Source organism: Anas acuta, chromosome 4 (assembly GCF_963932015.1).
Source record: "Anas acuta chromosome 4, bAnaAcu1.1, whole genome shotgun sequence".
NCBI lineage: Eukaryota > Metazoa > Chordata > Aves > Anseriformes > Anatidae > Anas > Anas acuta.
The window spans coordinates 44,943,674-44,964,348 of record NC_088982.1 but is presented as its reverse complement, the minus strand read 5'-3'; the positions used below and the strand labels follow the sequence as shown (position 1 = coordinate 44,964,348).

The 20,675-nt window shown below is 41.1% G+C and overlaps 1 long non-coding RNA gene across 2 annotated transcripts in view; it reads right to left on the bottom strand.

Moving 5' to 3' along the window:
• The window catches only part of LOC137856078 (uncharacterized), a 97,023-nt gene that overhangs the window by 41,750 nt on the left and 34,598 nt on the right, over window positions 1-20,675 (bottom strand). The window contains exons 2-7 of one of the 2 annotated variants that reach the window (XR_011096185.1): window positions 20,070-20,142; window positions 17,085-18,566; window positions 15,907-16,260; window positions 14,761-15,793; window positions 13,715-13,826; window positions 2,183-2,331 (exon numbers count right to left, since the gene is read on the bottom strand). This is a non-coding gene — a long non-coding RNA (uncharacterized lncRNA). The remainder of the gene's footprint in view (window positions 1-2,182; window positions 2,332-13,714; window positions 13,827-14,760; window positions 15,794-15,906; window positions 16,261-17,084; window positions 18,567-20,069; window positions 20,143-20,675) is intronic. The other variant, XR_011096186.1, reaches the window with a different exon arrangement.

The window sequence follows — 20,675 nt, the reverse complement described above, 5'->3', positions numbered from 1 at the left end:
GGGAGTGAAACTGCTTCAGAACAAAACATATTTTAGGAATTAAATAACTTCGGCCCTTGTCCATAGTATAAACATCCTCTTTTTTTTCTTGTCCTAGTGGTAATGGTAAAAATGCCAGTAAAATGTAGAGGTCTCTTCAGAGGGTCTACTTTCATGTTGCAAGAAGGCTCACACAGTGCAGAGAGGATGGCTGGAGAGCAGAGAGGCCATTACCAGGGATAAGATAGACCATGCTGGATAGACCATGCCCAGAGAAATGGCATGGAAGGACCAGAAGGGAGAGAGAAAGTGATGAATAAAAGGAAAGGATGAAAATAACATTGGACTGGTCACATTTTTGAGGGTATGATCATTTTAACCACAGACTGTCAAATAACTGACTAAGCCAGAAACACTTTGACAAACACCCCAAATACAATACTTTCCTCAGTGTTACCTTTGACTTCAGGTCTTTAAAATCTGGTGCTTTAAGAATATATGCTGAGTATGACAACACATATAGCTAGATTTCCATCATCTCCCTGAGCTGTTTTTTTTTTTTGCCTTTGAAGCTCTAATAACAATTACTGAGTGTCTTCTGAACATCTGAGCTGCTAAGTCTCACTTTACTCCGCACCTATAAGCTACATTCCACGTAAAGTCTCACTGCCTTCTGGGTTGGTGAGTGTCACCTTTCCTATTAATGTCTCCTATAGACTCCACTTTTTCTCCAGCCATTAATAACAGTGATTGTAAGAACAAAGAACTGGCCTGAATGTCATTCAGAAAGGCTCTCAGCCATGGGAGTTGTCCCCCAGCTCCATTTCAGGCATTTCAGGCAGCATCAGCGAGGGGTTACATATCTCATAGAGTAAGGACCACTGCGTAGCAGGAGTGACTTTTTTTTGGATGAGATTGCCAGGATTCCCTAGCTTAAAGAGGGTACCACCATTCTTTTTTTTTTTTTCTTTTTTTTTTTTAAACCTTGAATTTTCTGCATTGCCTGTTTGTTCGCTCCCTGGACACAGCCACATATACATTTTTAAGCCCTCTTGGATTTGAGACATCTTTTCTGCCTTAATCAGTAGATACTTTGCTGGATATAATTATGACCGGAAACCCTTATGTGCATGTTAACATAGTTTGAAAAGCAACTGAATATCTAGAGTTTGGGGTTATGGTTATAACTTACTATCCTCTCAGTGATTAACAGGCTATTCCACGTTTGCCCACAATTCCACTAATCTTCTTGTAAATGCCGCTCCACATCCCCAGATTGTTTTGCCTTGCTTAGCTTTAACTCATCATGGCTTTTAACTCTCATATTTTCCTGCTAGCAGTAACTTAGAGAATGTTCTTGTGTAGCTGCCACCTCTGTTTTCCATTTCCAGAACAGTTCATTTGTTAACCTCAGATTTTTGAGCAGTCCCTTGTGAAGCCACATTGGTTTTTTTCATGTTCTTTGCATATTTTTTTTTTCTCAGAGGAATTTTAATCTGTTGCACCCTAAATTCTCATTTCTTATTAGAAATCCCCAGCTTGTTTTCACACCCTTGGATTTGAGGTACTTCTTCTCATTGTATCCAGACCACTAAGACTCTGATTTAGCTAAGCAGTTAAGGATGTGCTTAATTTAAAGAATGTGTATAATCCTATCCCTGTTCAACAGCACACATATATCAACTGCTGCTCCAATGGGACAAAGGCACATGCTGAAATTTACTGTAAATTTGTAAAACTGTCTATTCCTGAAATCTAATCCTCCAGTCCTATAGCAGCACCTTCTGGCTCCTAAACAGTTTTTCTTAATTAGACAAAAGGTGATTTTGTAATACTCATTTGCTTTTATCCTTTCATTTCATGGTACTTGTTACTCTCTGACCTTTAAGATCACTGAGCTTTTTACATCCCCTAGAGAGAAGTAACCACATGTTTTACCATATTGGCATAACAGGCTATCATGCTCTTGCAAAGCAAGAGACTCTTTATACACAGTAAGCAAAATTAAGCTGACTTTCTAGACTGATAGGATTTGCATTTGTGAAGGATCAGCTGTGAAGGCTCAAACTTACACGTTTGTAAGGCTTTGTATGGATGCAGAAAATGCCCAGAGACAATATGCTCCCAGACCAGGCTTTACTTTTTTTCTGTAGTCAGGTGACTTTTTACTCTGTTGTAGAAAATGACACCTAGAAAATGACACCATGCACATAGAAACATGTTTCCATGAGATGAAGAAGCAGAGAGAGACCACACATGCCCCAGAGTGGTTGATCGTCATTTCCATGCTCTCAGTCACTGCTCCCTGCAGTAATTTGTCCCCTCCTCATTGCAAGAGTCAAATCAACTATCCTGAAAGAAAGAAGTTCTGATTCAGTACCATAGTACTGTCCTGGTGACTTCTTGTTTTCACCCCAAGCTTCAAAAACAGTCATATTTGTTCTAATAGCCAAACGCAAATTGAAAAGAAATGGAAAAGAAGTGACAAGCAAATCTTTTCAGGAATGAGCTTTGCTTTATTAATTAAAGCTGATAAAGTAAGGATAACACTTAAGAATTTTGCACCTTGAGGCAATCAAGGAAGTCTGAGTCCTCGCACTCAATCAGACTTACAGCTTCATTGACCGTCTCCTAAGAAATATGTCACTTTGCTTCTTGGCTACACTGTTGACTCAGAGTGGAACATGATTTCCAGGCAAAAGGCAGAACAGAACACAGACCTACTTGATTCCTGGCTTGGTGTTCTGTTATTGGCTTAAAAAAAAGCTTTGGTTTAATTTTTTTTTTTTTTTTGATGTTGTTGGATTTTGGAGGGAGAGGGTATGTAATTTTGCCTCATTTTTCAGTATTATCTGTTCAAAGTATTGTGCAGCTTGATGCTATCACCCACACCCCAACAGCACTTTAGCACTTTATCACTTACTCCCTTTCAACCAGAAGAGGAATTTCTCTTGGTGTTAATAGAAGTGCAGTCAAGGGCTGCACAGGACCCCTCTGAGAAGAGAAGTACAGAGGGGTTAGTCTGAATTAGGGTTTGGGTGTTTTTTTAAACAAAAAATAAAATATTTTATTAACTTAGGAAATGATTCAGAAGAATTTGCAGTCTACAAAGCAGGGTAATGTCCTTCAGATGGTACAATTACCCAGACAACTGGAAAAACTTGCATTTGCACAAATAAGGCATAACACTGAAAAGCTGATAACAATGTAGGAAGTTACAGATAGGTATTGCTCGTCTAGGGAATAAAGGGTGAGCGTATTGCAATCAGCAGCCAAACTTGGATAACATGATATGTAACATATTAAATAAAGATGTTTAACATTTCTTCATAATAAAGTAGAGAAGTCATAAATCACAAAGTACTGAATCCTTTGGGTACCACAATTCTACAGGTCTGAAGACAAAGAGGAGATCAGGTTTCATTCTCGTCCTCATTATAATCTCTGCGTAGTAACCCTGAGGTCAGGGAGAGAGGTGAGAGTCTAAGGAGGTAAGCCTTCAATGGGGAAGGAGTGATTTTGTTTTAGACTGCTATGATTTCTTAAAAGAAGATTCTGCTGTCTGAGTAATTTGGAGCATTTTGCCTCAGAGATCTGAAATAACAGTGAAATTGGTAATACATTAAGTAATTCAGGGATTATTTTGTAACTGAGACTGCCCTTTAAATTTATCCACTTTCCCTGTAAAACGTTCCCTTCCAAGAACTAATTACTGAGTCATTCCATTCCCGTGTCATGTAAGTACTGTTTCTTTCCATTTCCAAGGTTTTTTGTGTCTGCATGCACCATTCCTGTTTCTCCACACTAGCACACTTTGGCTACTCGCAGAAAGGTAGATGGGACTATTCAGACCGACTGGCCATCTTGCGTCAGAGGGGAATTAGCAAACCCTGATAACTGCCTATTTGCTATCATTCACCTAATCATTTCCAAGTACTTCTGAGCCACAAAAGCTTTAAAATGTCTCACGCGGTTGGTATTTTTAACCTTCAGTAAGAGATGCAGAAACAGCTTAGCCACCGTGCTGTAGGTCATAGAGGCAGCAACAGAGAGGGACCCCAAAGAAGCTGATACGGCTGCAGCATTCCAGCCACTAGACAACACCACCTCCTTCTGGAAAGGAAAGTCAGCAACATGGTTGTCCAATGCAGGGAAAAAATAAAATAAAATCACTGCAACTCCTTGAAAACAGTTGTGACATAGCCTTCTTCCCTAACGGGGAAATAAAAAGTGAATTGGGAAATTCACCTTATGAGTCACATGCTACGTATTTCTACATGAAAATGAAAACAATAAGGTGTTTAGAACTTGTTCTAAAAGGACGCATGAAGGATGTGCCCAGGGGCTCAGCTGGCCTGAAGAGCCTGTGTTTGAAGCACAATCACCGCGACTACAGAGAAACTGGGTAGGCACGTGAACAAGCTTTTTCTGGCCGATCAAGATTGAGTCTGCTTTCTGGTTAGGTTTCACAACCCATGAGGCTGTCTCTGGTACCCAGCCTAGCCAGTGCAGGGAGAGCTGTACTGAAGGGTATGTGTGAGCACCTCATCCATCTGGTCTAGTGCCACAGTGAGGAATTTTCCGAGAACACAACCTGGAGGCTGCTTTTGAAGTTTCAGACCTATGGGGAGCCCAAGTGAGCAGATTGTGTCCAGAACCCAGGACGTATGGAGCTGAGATCATTACAGTGTCATTCCTACCGTGGCGAGCACTGAAAGGAGTCCAGACCGTTATTGCATAAGAGTCAAGCGTTTTCCTGGCAGTGACAGCGAAGAATATGAAAATGTTGAAACTGAATTTATTCTCAGTTTCAACATCATCTCTCAGAAAGAGTCAACCAGCAATGGAATTTCACGGGGGAAAAGCTCCTATAAAACTAATAGCTTTTCACTCTCTCTCTGTCAGCAGATGATTAATTCCTGGTGCTGGAGGTGCATCTGAGTGACTTAGAAGAGCTCTGGAAGTCATGAGGAAGCAAGAGGGGTTTCGACAAAGGCTTAATCATTCTATTCTCAGGACTTGTTCCATCCAAATCTCCACTGAGTAGAAGCCAGCAAGAATTTTTCCTTAATAAAGGCAAAGGAAAACGTCAAGATAATCTTCGTTTGCATCTTGGGATCTCACATGAACAAGAAACTAAAGCAAGACAGATTAAAAATGATTTTTTTTTTTCAGAGTCAAGATGCCTGATGTTAAGCACCTAAATATGTTTTTTGAAACTTGTGTGTATGCTCCTGGTGCCAGAATAAACTGGCTGCTTGGGGCCTCTGAAATGTATGCCACATAGTCTGACACATTAATTTAGAGTCATGAATTTAATTTGAGTGACCCAAGTTAAAAAACTTTCACTAAACAATTCACCAGTGATTACAGGGGAAGAAAAAAAGAGGAGAAAAAAAAAAAAAAAAAAAAGGAAAAAAAGAGTTCTATTTCTTCAATCTCCCTGTTCCTATATTCTGAACAAAACAACACCCAAACACAAAACCTACTCTGAAGCCCCAGCAAACTGTTGCAGTTCTGAAAACACATTCCCCAGCCCCCTTCACTAACTTGTGGCAGTCACTGCAAAGTAGCTCTCAATATTTGTGATACTCCTATATCAAAAATAGTGCAGAATAATGGAGAAAGAAGCAGATTTAAAGATATTTCCCGAGCAACCATTTATGTCAAGTACCTTCTAAAAGCCCTTTGCGCTAGAGCTGAGAATGCAGAGAATATGAAAACATACCAGAGTGATACTTTATCACTCTCTTCAGAATTTAAAATATTAAGAATACAATATAGATCCAGCATGTATGGACATAGATTAGAATACTGTAAATTTTTATTCTATTTAAATATTTTTATCATTTTTAAATTGCCCTCCAAACATCTGGAAATTTTCTTTAAAAAAAAAACAACAACACAGTCTTTTTAGCAAGCGGTAGAAGAGCCAAAGCTTTCTTGCCAATCAAAACATTCTCAAATACTGATTCTATTTTTTCCAAAATTTCATAAATATTTTTGAAAAATCCTCATGATCTTTCTTTCTTTTTTTCCCCAAATAGAAAAGTTTGGTTTAAACAACACTGCCATTACAGACAGAGAAAGTCCTGCTCCTGAGGGAGATATTCAACAGTTCTCATACACATTAACCATTTTCTTTCTTCATTGCCCTTCATTCAGTCCATATGTTTAACTTCTGCAGTGGAAAAAGCAGGTGTCCCTCAGAACAAATTGCCTGAAGCACCTCTGGAGTTGCTCTATCTGACATATGATCTATACGTGGAACCTGGTTGACATGCTATGGAAAAAATAGCTTGTGATCACCTAATTAAATACTGTATAATCATGCAAGCAACCTTCACTCAGCACAGGAGGTTATACTAGGATGACTTATCAAAACCATTTGTCTTACCGAGCCTACTTCCTTCACCTTGATCTTTTTGTTGCTATATTTGGTCCCCTTTCTGCTGGTCCACCTAGAAGGTCCACCTATTTTCCCCAGGAAAAAATATTTCAGTCCTTCTGTCTGCAGACAATGCCTCCAAACTCATTTCATCATCCCATGCTTTTAGCGTGCTGTGACTTCTGATGACAAAGTTATCAATGGGACAGCTAAACAGGAACGCTTTCCAGATGGTGCAGAAGGAATGCCACAGCTCTCTTCCTCCTGCTCAACCCTTGCCCTTTCCGGAGGTAGATCTGCTGCTGCTTCTTTAACCTGTTCCTTACCACTTCACAGTTTGCACAGAAATACCCATCTCCCTCAGATTATTTCTGTCTCCTACACAGCTCAGTGGTACTGAAGCCCTGCTAGATTAAATCTCTACATTTTACTTCCTCTAAAAAGGAATTCTCTTGTCAAGAAGTATCAGTTAACCTTGGAAAATTCATCTTTGATAAACTCCTGTTTTTTGTGTGTGTTGGGTTCTTTTAAGTTTATTTTCTACTTGCCTTTCTATGTCTGTTTTCTATTTTTTTTTTCAAATCCTTGCATACTACTGAGGTCACACTAATAAACTGCCCAGATGATTTTTTCCTTACTTCAGTAGAATGTGTTACAGGCACTATCCCCAAGTCATAAATTGCTACCTTTGAATTAATTGAATATTGAAAATCCTTTCTACCAGACCTGCAATTTCCTGTGACAGATCTCAGACTGTTATGACATGGACATTAGCCAGCTGCTCTTCCACCACAAACATGCTCATTTGTACTTCTATAGCTACTCCTGTCTATGTTTGTCTCCATAGTCTACCTTATAACATATAACCTCATCATAAAATTATTCTTTAGTTTGAGGTCATACTTTGGACTACATTGATCCTCATTTCTTTAACTGAGGGAAGAGGGGATTTCTTTTGCCCCAGCTTCTAAACAGACTCAAGAAATACACTCATTTTGTAAATGGTCTTGACAAATGGTCATGCATGTCTTCAAAGGGTTCAGATTGGCCACTGATGGCAAAGACCATACCCTACATTGCGTTATGTGGCAGGAAGGCCCTACATACATATGCTCCAATCTGAAGCTTTTTTTTCCCCTAGAATTGCCCCAGAATGATAATCGAAAAACATTTGGTCCAACAGAGAAATTAGAACCATTCCAACATTGATTTCAGCTACTAATATATCTGTCATTTTGACTTCTTATGCCGATAGACTGACCAGAAACCATTTCAGTGACTATCTACCTAACCTGCTGTAGCATTCCCAGAAGAGCTCCGTCTGAGTAGAAAAGCCTGGCTTGCTGACATGCCTGGGGCCAAACCTGGTATTTCTGCAGAGCACTTCTTCCTCTTCCAGTTCACCTGGAGCCTACGCAGACAGCACTGTGCAAGCGATATAGCCCAAACCCACCCATCACCTAGCAGACAGGAAAAGTACACACAGCAAATATATGAAAAGTAGAGACAATTTAATGATCATTTTATGTTTCTCATGGGAAGGGCCATAGACAGCTATTCATTAAATCCCCAAAACTGTCTTCCAAATTTTTCTGTTTGAACATGTAAGGAAGATCCTCCCTTCTCTGTCTCATTCTCCTTCCATCTTCACCATGCCAAAACCCCAGATCAAGCTGCATTTAAGCAATATACAAGGAGCAATTTCAATCCACTTAATATGTGTAACCAAATAGCTCACTACTCAGTATATTCCAAAGTTTGGGAATGCTTGTGAAGCTGCCACATAGCTTTCAGTGCAATGCAGAGCTCCGAACTGCCAAAGAAACTGGAGGTTCTTGCCATTAAACTGAGGTCCAGTGTGTCACAGAGTGCACATTGTTTTGACTAATTAGAACCTGGAAACAATTTCTTATATTTTTTTTTATTATTTTTATTTTTTGTAGAACTCGTGAGTAACCACTGAGAGACCAGATTCACTTCTCCGCATTAGTACTGAAAGAGATTTTCACAGTGGGTTTGGCCCTCGAAGAACCATCTGCCCTATGATACCATCTCCGCTCCTAATTTCCATATATTAAATTTCATTTTAAAACAGCTGAAATGCAGGATGCTTTTTTCCTCACATCACCCCTCTGAGGAAACCATTGCTTTTAGCTTCCATAAGGATTTTATGAAAGACTGAGAGAGCAAGACGTCCCCATGACAACCTCTGTAACACTGGTCAAAATGGCATATTTTTAGCCAGTGCCCAGCACATTTTATGTTTAAACTAATCACTATGTCTGTGAGCCATATTCCCGTGACAGATGCCTAATTTGGCAGCTACATGACAGTGTTCCCAGGTGCTACATGCTACAGCAGAGCTGGCAGCAGGCTTTTGTGTCAGGACCTTCTTGGCACAATCACCTCCAAGTGCTCCATCCCTCTAATGATTTTGATTGCCTCTCTCTGCATCTTTTCTAATTTCACGATGTACTTTTGACGAGAGCTACACAGCCTACTTGAGATGCAGCATCAAGTGGGAATTTGGTCAGAGTGAAAAAGGGAGCTGGCTTAACAGATTTGTGAAGTAAAGTAGTTGTAAATAAGCATGTGCGAATGTGAATGCGCTAATACATTTGTCAGAGCTTGCTTCTCTCCTGTTATTGCAACCATTGCAACAGAGCATGTTTTTTTGGATTGGTAAGGTATACCTTCTGATCATGAGCTGTACAATCCTAATGACCAAACAAACCAAACTGGGTCAGTTTAATCCCTTGAGCTCTTCTCAGACAGGCTTCCTGATTACAAAAAATAAGTAGGGCAGCACCTCTTCGCTATGAAAAAGACAGAGTCATAAATAAGCATACAGAAGCCATAGGCTAAACTGTCTTATTAAAATGTGGTAAGCCTGGCTAACATGCATTATCAAGCACAGCCATCCCCCAGTGGCCTCAGGTGTCCTGGAAAAGGGATGCCAGTGGGCTTCTCCTCCCACGGTGCTCCCCACCTCCCCTCGCCAACACCCCTCTGAGGGTACAGGCAGGGCTTCAGTACAGCTAGAGGGACAGACCCAGATGGCAGTCAGACACACCAACCCTGTGGTGAGGCAACCTAACTACAACTGCCACCAGGCAACTACAAGAGAATACCCAAAACAAAACCTTTTTTATTTTTTTCCCCTTCTGGCATGGCAGTCTATATTTTGTGAAAAACTGGTGATTTGCAGGGCAAGCAGACAGGTTTTTTTTGGTCAAAAACACAATCTTTTTTCAAAAAGTGGGTTTTAGTGAAGAACATTTGACCAAACCTTCTTCCAATTTCCTGCTCAGAAAGCCTGTCTCTCTCTCATTGCCCCTGGACTCACATATGCCAGAGACTTGTGACTTGGAGCCACCTCTCACACTGCTTTCTAGCTTTGGTCTTGTCAGCAGAGAGGAACAGAGATATGCAAAGAGAGAGAGTAGACAGAAAAATAGAACCCTTTAAAAAGAAAAAACAAATAATGAATCCACACAGGCAACTTAGAAATGAATTACTACAAAATGATACTGACAGATGTCCTCAGAAATAGCCCATGGTGGGGAACTGGCTAGTCATACAGAACTGGCTCTCCTTAGTCCCAACTATTGAGCTGTTTTGAAGCTAAAATTGCATGAAATATTTTCCTAACTTTACTTTTCCGTGTATATAATAACTATCCACACCACAAGTGTGTTTCACAATTGCAAAATGGGAAGAGGAGATATACACAAGACACTCTGTATTAAAATGTGATTCATGCTATGAAAAACAAATGAGAACCCTGGATCTGACCTAGTTGTGAAGTAATTTCAAGTGATAATAAGACACCAATGATGAATTTGTTAAATCTGGAGTACATGTGGAACTCATCTGAAGCCTAGAGCCCCAAAATAAATACACTAATTTCAAAAGTGATGCAATGTGACATTTGGCCCATAAGCAACTTGCAGAGGACAGTCTAGCCTGCAATTACATTTTTTGTAGACATAAGTTTGGGAAATTTTTAATGCATATTAATATTTCTTGTTTACATATTTGTTCAGTGAGACAGCATTCTCTTCCCCAGTTTAGAGACAGCAGAAGCCACACTGCTGGGTATAGTAAAGTATCTACCCAGTGTAGATGACACATACAGTGTATGAATCTTTTAGCTCACAATAAAGACAAAGACAAAAGCCTGGCTTTATGCATATGATAATTATTATGAATCAATCTAACATTTCTAATATCATGTTCAAAAAATGGCTCAGTCCAATCTGTACTATAATTGCGTTGTCAATATGTCCATAACAGGCCTAAAGCAGTTAATCATCTGAAATCTTTTCCAGCACTGCATTTCTATGATTTCATCCCACCAAGTATGTGCTGCCTTGTTCTGAATCAAGCTCCAATGTGCCCAGCATGTCCTTCATAGATTCTGTCTAATCTCTTCTTGAAAGACCTCAGTGACAGCAATTCGGCTACTTCCCAACAAAGCCTGTTCCAAAATCTAAGCCTTCTGGATATGTCTACACAGTATCTCTGTTTTACATCTACTACATATTTTGTATTTATAGTTCTTTGTAGTTCTTTGCAATATTCATTACTTGTTTTTATGGACATGATTTTGCAATAATTTAGCCCATTCTCTTACACTGAGTTCTGCCTATTCACTGGGTAATGAACTTATGGCTCTAAGATGGACTTCTTTATCCTGTTCCCAGAGCTAGGAGCATACAAGTTGGGAGCAGAGATGCTGAGCTTTGAAGGTGTCTGGTGGACCTGGACATATGTGCTTCTGGTCAATGAGACTCATCTATACATAAAAGTTATTTCAGAAGAAGGTAGAGCTTGAACCAAGATTATTCTCCGATAACTCTTTGACTAGGCAAACCTTTGGTGGCTAAAAAAGAATATCAGTTTGCATCAGTTAGTTTTCAAGAGCAGGAAAGCTAGATGCATCCTCCTCATCATCAACAATATAATTTACTGTCAGTCTGCTTGCTACCAGTTCTGTTTCTAAAAGGTTTTAACTTTATATAACTCAAGAACATTTGTCTGATTAAGTTAACAGAAACTTTGGTCTCATTGTGTAACCAGCAGCTGAACTACATGAATATTGCCATATAACATAGATAATGTCTAAAGTTGAACCATTTTCTATTCCTTAGTTTTTACTTTGTCTCCACAGCATTGCTTCTTTTCTTTCCCATAGCCTAATATTAAAGGTAAGAGTTAAGCTGTCCTTTTATGCCAAACACTGACAATATGTCAATAAAGGAGGAGGAACACAGATTTACTAGGGAGGCAGATGACAGACTCTAAAGTAGTCTGACAATAAAAGAAGAAGATTCTAAATTTTCAAGGACTTTTTGGAAAGTTATTTTAGATGGCCCAATGCAAAGAGAAATCAGGAAGCAGGAGGCATATGTTGCATTGCAGCCATTCACAGCACAAGGCAAGACAACAACCTAAGGGTAATGAGAAGATTTTTATACTGCTGAAGTGATTCACAAGTCCTCCAGTAAAATATTCCATGTCAGGACAAGAGCCTGACTTGTTGGCCTCTGCTGATTCATACTCTTTCAAGTTAACACTGAAGACAAAACAATTGAAAACAAAGTTTTGACGGGTAATTAGATGTAAACCTATGACTGTCTGGCCAAAACCTCATGCAACTCTTACTAAAAAAAATAAATAAAAATAAATTACTCCCTTGCATTTACCTTTCTCTCTGCAAATAATATGTTACTGCTGAGACTTAAATTCTAGATAAGCTTGTGGAAGGGTTTTCAGACTAAATTCACCTTTTTTGGATATTCAAATGCATGATATGTAATGAACGTGGGACCTACCTACACTAAAACTCTCAGGAAAAAAAAAAAGTCCATTTAATCTTAATTAAGTAACTTATAGCAATCATTTTCTTATGAGTGCTTTTCGGAAATTAAAACCTGTCTGAAAGAAATGTTTCTATTGATTTCATAAATCAGGAGACACTTTAACTTTAACATCATCTCTGAAGACTTGCCATGCCTGTAATCAGCCCTTGTCAGTAAAAAAAAAAAATTCCCTGCCCACAGATACTTGATAAACACAGCCATTATAAATATGCAGTTCTATATTTACAAAGAACTTCACACAAGACAAGTATTGTGTTGCTCCATCACCCCATGAAAATTTCTCTGTTCTGGAAACATTAATATTTCCTTCCTATAAAGAATATCTCAGAACAAATTATAATTCCAGTCCAGATGAAGTTTCAGAACAACCAGATTTAGCACTGAAAGGGCTGAGGAAAGGCAAACAGTATGTTTCACCCTCATCTATATCAAGTCTCTTTTATTGTAATTTAGTATTGTACAAAAAAACCAAAGAATTTAAAAATCTGATTTGCAAATTATATTTCCATCCATACAAAGACCACTTTACTTTGCCAGAAGAGTACAAAGAAGACCAGGTAAATGAAAAGCAGCCCAGCGTTTATATATGAAGTCTATCTCCTTTTTTCTTGTCAACAGGATGAAGCTTCTAAATAATACCGCAAGACACATTTTTACAACACAAAGCCTACGTGCATGCCTGTCTCTACATAGTTGTTTGCACTTCTATTATTATGACATATACAGGGGTAAGAGTCAACATCTCACATGCAAACATCATCCTCACATCCTCAATTACAGGGATGTATGTTTAAAAACTGGCCTGGGCTCAGTATTACTCTCTGGATCTCCACAATTACTACACCAGAACTGCAAGCCGCGTCTCAAGGTCACCACTCTGAACCACTTCACTGCGTAACATCCCCACAGCTACCAACATACCAAAGACCCCACCGAGAGGGTGCAAAGAGGCTCACATTAGTTTAAATTTCATAGGCGTTTTCTGCAAGATCTGCAGACTCGTTGTGAAGTCCAGAAAGAACAGAGTGCCCTGAAGCAGGACAACTACCTAGCAATGTGCACTACCCTCCCAATGGGATGGGATTATCCCCTCCCAACACAACCTCTTGCAGGAGGCCCACTGGAGCAGGACTCGAGCTGCCCTGTCCACACTGGGACTCCTCACAGTGCTTCCTTCTGCCTCACAGGCACAGCCACCACGAGGTGGACAGACTTTGCACATGTCTAATAAGTCAACATTATGATGGGAAAAGTTCACCCAATGCCAAGAGCTCCAGCAAAACTGTATAACACTTCATTTGTGTGCTAAAAGCTCATCAGGGATTTAAATGAATTAAATCCTTGTGCACAAGAGAAAGTTAACTCTTGCTGAGGAAACATTTTTTATCAGTAGGGCAGAATTAGATAGGATATAGTTCTTTGAGTGCAGTTTCATATGAATGAAAATAAATGACTGACATACCATGTCTCTGAAAGTTTCTTTTTCATAATTTATTTCTTCTCTTTTGTTTTATGAGCACACAGTGCCACCAGGGTCTTCTTTTTCTTCTGGGTAGCAAAACCAAAGATAAATTCTAAAAACAGAAGAGATAAATAATATTTCAGAACACTTAAATTCAAGGCTCTCTCTCTGGTTTGACTTGAAACAAACAAATAAATAAATAATAATAATAAACTTGTTACGAAGTACAGTAAAAGTTTGCCAAGTCTCTTTAATGACCCAGAAACTGATTATGATGTACTGAATTTTGCAAGTTTGTAAATCTGCCCACATGCACGACCACAAAACAAAGTGTTAGGACTGCTACCAACAGGATTTTTGTGCAAAATTACTTAGATCCCATGGCAGAGTGATTCCTAGGGAAATTTTTTGGTGGCTAACTGGATGACACCAACAGCATATAAATCAATTATTTGTAGACACCACCAGATGCTCCTTCAGCAGAAGATTTCTGCCAGGCATGCTGCAGAGGACTCCACTGTCACCCTCGGCTCTCAGAAAACCATGGTGAGACCAGAGGGCTGCCACCTCCTCTCACCTCTGTACTCATCAGTGTAATTGTGTATGAAAATAATTGTCCTTGTATGCTCCTTTATGGAACAGAGCAGGACAAAGTCAGGAAAGTTGACTCTCAGACATATCATCCTTGTTTTTCATTAGCACAAGACATAAGCAGGACCTAACCCAAAGTCATCACAAGTCAACTGATATCCATCCACTCAGTTCCCTGGGCTTTTGAGTGGGACTGAAGACAGAGTAGCACAAAACACAGCACCATTACTTTTCACACACCAGTACACCTACAAGAGGTCACAACTCTTTTAAAGACACTCTTGCTGTGTCTACCAAAACCAAGGGGTCTTAACCATAAGATAGGACTGAATTTGGAGGGAAACCAGTTGGAAAACAAAATTATATTTGCTATTGAAAATCCACCTTTGCTAACCAAGTTTTTCTTGCTTTCTTATTTAAGTGTTTTGTGTTTCCCTTGTCAGGAAGCACCAGACCTTGGGAACGGACATGCCCTTGGGTAGGCTCATGATTTGTGATGTTATTTCTGCAGCCTCTGCAGGTCTTCTTGACAAATTTCTGTCTGAATTGCACTCCTTTCTAAAAGAAATACGCTTCTAAGTCAGTCAGGGTTTACAAATATCTCACCAAGTCAAGTGAAGTCCAAGTGGGTGAAAGGCAGTTTTATTTTCCTGCTATGAATTTTTCAATCACACCTATTTTTATGTTAGCAGGGGAAACTGCTGTGATTTAATAACTACAAGCCATTTAACAAACATGAACTCAAACAAGCACTTGTAAAGAATAAAAACAAATGCTTCACTCCAAAAGGTATGTTTTCCTTTCAAACATGTCTTCCGTTAGAATAGAAACATAAATTTAACTGATTTTTACATGATTTTATTTTTTTTTTTAACAAAAAGTTATTCCCTCCCCCCCATCCCAGATGGCTAGATGTTGACTCAGTGCAAGGAACTTGGGAGGTTATACAAACAAGAACCTAGTTTGACAATCCATTATAACTTGGCTAATACCCCTCTGTTGCCAATAACCAAGTCTCTGCTAACACTTTCATTCCTTTCTTTCTTATTTTTTGCTGAGTACATTGCGCTCTGCTCAGCTGAATCACCAGAACTTCTTTTCTTTTCTTTCAACAGGGCCCTTTCTTTTACAGCCTCTTATGGGAAAAATACTTATTTCTCAAATGCAGCACTTGAAGGGGTTTGCTTCTTGCAGGTGAATTTGCAGAAATGTCGATTTTAACAGCGGTGGCAGGCGCGGTTTTCCCTCTGCTCCCCCACTTCCAAATGGCAGTACCGTGCAGGGAACTGGTGCCCAGCTGTGGCACCCAGCTCCGCACGTCTGCCCCCCAGCACTGCTTGATCAAAATTCCCAAACTGCAAGCTGATTTTGACAGAGATGCCAAAGTCCTGAGTCTGCCTTATACATAGTGCCTCAGTCGTAGCGGAAAACCTCCAAACAAAACAATCCTGCTAATTCAGACTTCCTCATAGGCTTCTTTATGAAGACCTGAAATACAATTTTTAAAGAGGTATTGTTGTGTTGTTTTTTTGTTTTTGTTTTTACTTATTATTATTTTTGGTTTACAGGGAGGGGGGCACAGCATCAGCCTGCTGGCTCACCTTCTCCAGAACCTGAATCCAGGTTCTCCTGGGGGAAGCCTTGGGATCCCATCCAGACCCGTGGCAGCACAGCAAAACAGTCCAGCCATTGATTCACAAGCCGCATGGCCTCGTATGGAGAACACACAGTTCCACGCTGGCACCTGCCTGTCAGTCTAGGTGGCTCTGGAGAGGCTTTGGCACAGCTGCCCCACGCAAAGGACAAGTTCCCAGGGTCTGCCACCCCAGGAGCCGCGTCTGCAAAGGAGCCCGCCGGGGCGCTCCAGCCCAGCAAAATCCAGCTTTGTGGTCTGGAAACCTCCAGAACAGGCTCTCTAAACATATGGTGTTATTTTCACGGCACTTGACATTCTTCTAGGATAGTTCAAATGGTACATTCATGTTCCCAAAATTATGTCACTGCTTTCTGCATTTAATGGCTATAGTTAATCATCGCTCACAGCTCTCCCCTGTTCCTCTTCCCCTGTGAGAACACCGCGAGACGCCTCCAGCTGTGCATACTTCACCCAGGGCTGCTTTGCACACTTTCTTTGCTCCCACTCTTGTGTCATCCCACGGGGCTTGGGACTCATGAAAAAACATGCAGTGGTGGGGGCACGCGAGCCCTGCGCCTGCCAGGCAATGCATTCCCCCATGCCAATCTCCAAAGCGTGTCAGAGCTGTGCATCTATCAGCGTGCCTCACCTCATGCTGGGCTAAGGTAAGTAAAGCTTGGCAGGTTTGCATTTCCCCGCAGAGTATTGCTACTGCAGGCGGGAGTCCCTCCCAAGCTGATGAATGATGACTTCTCCCGGCTGGGGTCTCTTTGATGGAGCAGAGCAGGACTGAATAAATAAACTCGCCTCTGTGGGAATCAAAACACTTCTGAAGATTTTGTAAGCTGAATACAGGAGCAATGGTAACATTTTGAAGAGATCCTAGATGTCCAACGGAGAAGCTTTATTTATCGGAGAAGTGGCTTAGGAGCTCTGAAGCTTATTCCTACCAAAGCCCTCAGATGTACAGTCTTAAATTCCTTAAACCCCTACAGTCCAAATGGCAGGAGGGGCAGCTCCCAGACACACCGGTGGTGCTGGGGACCACACTCCATGGGGCTATCAGCCGGACGGGATGTGCTCCTAACTGCATGGGCAGAGCAAGTGCAACTTCTGCTGCAAAATAAACCAAAAAGGACCTACCTTTTGAGGCACCTCTGGCACCGTGGAGAAGGAGAAGGGTCCAGCTTTGGATGGTGAGAGCATCCTAAAGGGTAAAGAAAGCAGTGGTGGAGCCAAGTGGTCAGGGAGCCAGGAGACGTGGAGGGAGCCAGAGGAGAAAGCAGCATCCAACTCAGCAAATCCCTTAAGCATGTGTTTAAGTGCTTTGCTAAATCAGGACCGCAGGGTGTCCACACGGATGGCCCTGGCTATCTCGGGCTATCTGCTACCACCCCACGAGGGCAAGAGGGGCAGCTCGGTGCCCTACAGCGACAGGCGGCGGCAGGTGAAGACAGCGTGGGGATGTGAACAGAGCCCGCAGCCTGCTGTAGCAGAGATGGTCTGCATCCAGAGGGCTGGTCCTCAGAGCAGTTCACTTCTGTGGGCAGTCACATTGAGTTATTACCGTGCGGTATCTTTTCCCTTTTGCCATGTATTTTTTGTGTGTGTGTGTGTGTTTTTTTTCCTTCCACCCCCCAAGGTTGTTTATTTCAAATTTCCCATCTCCACTGTCGATGGTGGAAAAGCCGTAGCCTACATGTGTTGTGCAGATCCCTGGGCCCACCTCCCCCCTCCAAGGGTTTCAACAACAACTGGTTGTTTTCTGTACAGCAAGAGGGATTACAGCCCTGTGGTATCTTTCCGCATTCTTTGAAATCTTCCCCTCTCTCGGGGGAAGAATCTGTTTCTGATGTTAATGTGGTGCTACGTGTTTGTAAAGCATTCTGGTCCTGCCTGCTGTCACCACAACAAGATGATAAATTAAGAGTTTAATTTCAGTTTAATTTGCACATGCAGATTAACAAAGGCAGAGGACAGGGCAGGGAAGGACAACTGCAACACTAATATCTCTGCCTCACTCGCTTCACTCGTGTGTGTCTCTGGGGGCTGTAATTGCTTTGTCCTAGTGTTGATACACAAAAAGCAAGAAAATTGAAGATTTAGTAGAGTCGGTATTATTTTGACCCAGATATTATGGAAGGAGAGAGTTTAGGGAAGACTTCTTGGCAGCAGAGCTAATGCAAATCCTTCCCATTGGCTTTAAGTTTCTCCCCTTCACTCAGTGCTGCAGAAAGCACCATGTGCTGCCTTTCTGAGGTACGCCCCTCAACCTCATTGCTGAAGGGTGGTAGATAAACAGCTACCCCAGTGCTGAGTGGATGGGAACACAGATGTCAGCAGGCCCTCACAACGTGGGCATGAGCCCTCCCAGTGTGCTCAGAAGGCAACAACCCTGCTGTTGCTGAAAGCACACTGGTCTCCAGCCCCACAGCCCATGGGGAGCTGGGAGGACACTATACCAGCCATGGTCACACTCACGGTTTCCACGTGGAGAGGTGGCCTCATGGTTCTTCTCAGGCATGACCTTTGTGGAGGCGAGCCAGTCTGAGGCCTTGTGGTGACTCCTTTTGAAGGCAGCTCCGTGTGTCCACTTGCCACACAGAGGAGACCCCAGTCCCAGGTCTACAGCAAAGAGGAACAAAAGGATGTGAGGAAGAAGAGAAAGGGCTCTGACAGCAGAAGGTGCAAGGCAGCCCATAAGACCTTAGGAGACAGGGTTGCCTGAGCCCTCCTCCAGGTTTCATCCCCAGAGCGGTGGCTTTGGCTCTTCCCCTTTCCCACCAGACAAGGTGGCTGGGACACTCCTCAGCTTGGGTGGAAGCAGAACACGGCAGCCAGGTGCTGAGCTGCTGTGTAGGCCCCACACCACACCTCTTAGAAGGAAGAGATGTGGCCAGATAATGTTATAAAGAAAAGGACCAGAACAGAGACCCCTCGGATCTCAGCACGACAGCTTAAATGGACCAAAGTGTTAAAAATGGAGGAGCCACGTCTTGGCTGCAATGTATAAAAACTGTGCTAGGCATCAGGAACTTTTCAAAGGGTGTTAATTTATAGATGCTTTTCTAAGGAGGACAAGTGAGTATATTACTTTTCTTTTAAAGTGCAGCTGAAACAGCAAACCACACACACACTGTAGGTTTTATAACCTTGCTAATTTTCCATAAGTCTTGGGAGCTATTGGTGGTAACTATAAAGCAATTTTGTTTCAAGTGAAGAAGAAAAAGAAAATTAAAAACAAAAGGATTTGTTTTCAGAGAACAACTAATAGCTGAACTAAAGAGGTATCGACTGATTTCCACAGAACGGCCAGCAATAGCAGGGAGAATATTGTATACAATTTACTCAGCATTCAGCTCAATGAATTGGATTTTTAATCTTATTCCCATCCATATCAATGGGAATACTGGACACAAAGTGTGCAGGGACAAATGACAACCTAAGGAAATGCCAGATGAATCAGTAACCATTTTGGCTGCATGCAGAAAATCTGTAGCCATCAGAAGAAAGATCCAGGAAGTATTGCACTGGATGAGGTACTTGCATGGAGAAGAATCAACTCCCAGCTCTGCAACACATTTCCTTCCTTTCATATTCCTAGTTGTAACACAGGCAGCTACAATATAAGTTAGTGAGGTGTGCGGGAAATTCAGATACTGCTCTATGGAGGAGCATGTAGATACCTAGACTTAAATCCTCATCTTCTGTTCCCATCACCACCTAAAGCACCTACCAGCCATTTTATTTTGTGCCAGCTCTCAAGGCTTGGAATGGTGGTTTTGTCCCACAGGAGAGGAAAACAAAGTTTGGCATGGCATCATGCCAAAATTGCTCAGCATCAGGGTACAGCATAGAAGACTTTAGTCCATCTTCCAGTTTTACCAGCAGTAGAGGAAGCTTTTGATTTGAGTCAAGAAGAGCAGAGCTCTGACTGCAGGTTTGCATAACTACCTGTAGAAAAGGGGTGGAAGCAGCTTTCTCTGCAACTGAAACATTTGCAGGGGGCATAAAATGAAGATATTCTGACCAAGTTCTAACCACAGTCCACATCATTTAAGAAAATATTTTAGCTGTACCTTAATATGAGACAGGAGGGGAAGACTGCACAGAAAGGTTTAGATTTACCTTTAACAGACTGAAAATGGAACTGAAGATTTTCTCTCTTCCACTTCTCTGCACTTTTGTTTTTGCGCAATGGCTTCAGAAAAAAAAAAAATTAAATTAAAATTAAAAAATCACTTTTAAACCCCTATGGAGGTCCAAAATGCTGTTCATGTTCCAAAATCACTGGGAGAGCTCACATAATAAAATATTTGTTGGAAAGGCACCAGGGCATATTAAGTATAGAGAGGCAGCCTTAACTCTCACTTTCCATACTTTCATTTGCCTGAGTCAGAACCTTAATGTTATTTGAACTATACCCATATTTTGGATTTAATGTAAAGCATTTCTTCACCTACACAACACCATTTTTTTTTTAGTCCCACGTGTTATTATCTCATTAGTTGAGTTATTTTAGCTTCACTTAGCTTGCAGGTGATATTGCCAATTTGCTACCTAGTCATAAAACTATGTATCCTTTTATTGTCATTGGAGTTTTACAAAATATGTGCTAATACTACCATCTCAAGATATATTTTACTAGCTGAAGAGTACATAATTAAGCATTTCATTACCATAATAAAAATGAAATTGTATGAAGAGAAAATTGTAGATTTGTGTATGCTATTC